Raw genomic sequence first — 2,879 nt, forward strand, 5'->3', positions numbered from 1 at the left:
AATTATATTAATATTATTTTTCAATAAATACTTGTAGTATATAATAGTATAATAGATATAAACTAATTAATAAATTATTAAAATTCAAAAATAATAGTTATTTTAATATAAAAACAAAATAAAAATATTTATGATAGAGTAAAATTAACAAAATACTTATTGTTTCTGTTTCATATTGTTTTAGAATAGTTAGATATTTTTAAAATATTAGTGAAAATATATATTTTAAATTTTAATTTTAAATTTTTGACTATTTTTATTTTTTATTTATATAGAACCGAGTCAATCGATTCAACTAGTGACCCAGCAGTTGAATTAATAACCCAATGACCCTAGTTCAATTACCGGTCTGACAACTATAGTTTTAGTGATGCAAATGGAAGCAACTAGGGTGTAATCGGTTCGGTTTGGTTCGATTTTGGACCAAAAACCAACCAAACCGACCTGTTCGGTTTTACAACAATGCCAACCGTTTGGTTTGTTATTTTCTAGACAACCAAACCGAACCGAATCGAACCAACAGCGGTTTGGTTCGGTCTTTTTTTCGGTTTTTTTAAACCTAATAATCAGAATTAAATCATCATAAAATGAAGTTTAAAACCGTCAATAAACTAGAATAACAAGAGTATATGACATCTAAATTCAATACAAATTCAACTTGTCCCAACAATTAAACATAAAACAAAAGACAATTAAAAATGTCTAGCAAAAACTAAAAATAAACACACTTTAAAAACTGAAACAGCCACTTTAAACCAAATAAAAACCAAAACAGCTACCATGCTTAATTTGAATCCACACTAGACTCATCATCATCTTCTCCGGTTGATGCAATTTCTACAAATACAAAACAAAAAAATCAATATAGATTATAAACATAAACATAATATAGATTATAAATTATAAACATAAACTATGAATACATAACAATGAACAACAAATACAGCAATTTTATTGAAAAATCAGCATTTAAACTTGTTCAAAAAGCCACTTTTCAGCATTTATGCAACAGCAACAAATTATGAAACATACTAAGTTCAAAACACAGTAATAAAATCAAAATAAAGCAACAGCAACAACAACATACTAGGTTATTAAAGCAACAGCAATATATAAAGATAAAAACAATCAAAGGCTATAAAAACAATCATAACGGAAATACTATTTGGTTGCTTAACAATAAAGTTGGGAATAGTATATAATGATTAATCTTATAGTGAATATAAAAAATATTTGTGAGTGTTCCTAATATAGTATGCATAAAATGTGTTCCTAAGTTAACAAAATTCTTTTTATTATTAATAAATTTAAAGAATATTTTTATCGAACAACTTAATAATTTATAGTTGTTTTATGTGTTCCTAATATATTATTTTTCTTACGAAAGAAAAAGGATAAACACAACTAAAAAGATAAATTCTTCCTAAACTTTTACAGGAAATATTTATCATTTGCATTTTTTACATTTCAAACTTCATCTCAATGGATTCTTAAATATTCTTTTTGGCATGTAATATTTTTGGCATAAATTATCTCTAACTTGCTCTTTATTTTAATACATTTCAAGACTTTTTGGCATATAATATTTTTGGCATAAATAAAATTATTTGTGAGATCAGCTTTGAAGATGCCAAAAAACACATTCATTCACCATAAGATACGAAACAAAATAAAATAAAATAAAAACATGTATAGAAAATGCAACGCGTACTTTTGGCAGTAGAATGAAAATTTTTTCATCATGTATCATGTATGTATGTATGTGAGTGGCAAATCTTATCACAAAGATTGGATTTTGTTGCCAAATTTCTACCAAGTACCAATAGACATGCATGAACAACCTTGTGACAATGAATTTTTATTAGAGCAACAAGAACAGACCAACAACAAAAACATCACACAAATTGCAACAAATTGTGAAAAAACTAAGTTACTAACCTCAGACGAAAACATTGAGTTGCAGGAGAGGGCTCGGACTAAGGGTTTGTTCGGCGACGGAGACTGCTGCTCGGCGACGGAGAAGAACGAATCAGACGAAGATCGATGACGCGGCGTGAAAACTGCGGTTAGAGATGGTGCGATGGAGATCGACGACGTCCTTCACGGTCACGATGGACGACTTGCGATTGAACTTTGAAGGACGGCGGCAGCTCTCTGGGGATTTGGTTATTAGGTTAGAGGGCAATCTTGTAAAACGAGTATTTCTGAGCCCATTATTCGGTTCGGTTCGGTTTAGTTTTTATTGAGTCAATCGAAAACCGAACCGAACCGATCGGTTTAATTAAAAAAATAAAAAATCAATTTTTTTTATTTTTTATTTAATTGTTATAAATTTTGGTTCGATTTTGCGATAAATTTCAATTCGGTTCGATAACTTACACCCCTAGAAGCAACTCCCTATTAGTGTCATCCTTGAGTCACTCTCTTCGACCCTCAACCCACGCGTTATCTATTCCTCTATCCAAAGTTGACATTCTTTACGCACCATGACATTCACACCCACGCAATCAATCCAGGGGCATTTTCGTTCGCTTAAAAGTATTATTACTTCAACATTCCTTCACATCCCCTCCCCCTCTCTCTAGTTACCGTACGTGGTCCCCACTCTCACCGTTGTTTGGCTCATCTAATTCGTTATTCTTTCCCGCACAAGTAGCTGGGCCAGTTACCAACTGGCACCACACAAGTTCCCATCAAATCAATGGGTATTTGTGAGCATCAACTCTTAGTAAAGAATAACCTCATCTTTTAATTCTAAAAAACTATTCATGCAAAGGGTTTAGTTTACATTTAAAATTTAGGTAATTCATTCTAATTTTATTTGTAAATTTATTTTTTTTCTAAATTTTAGTTATATTTTATTGGTAAGTTATAAATTT

This window comes from Arachis ipaensis, chromosome B10, assembly GCF_000816755.2.
Source record: "Arachis ipaensis cultivar K30076 chromosome B10, Araip1.1, whole genome shotgun sequence".
Taxonomy (NCBI): Eukaryota; Viridiplantae; Streptophyta; class Magnoliopsida; order Fabales; family Fabaceae; genus Arachis; species Arachis ipaensis.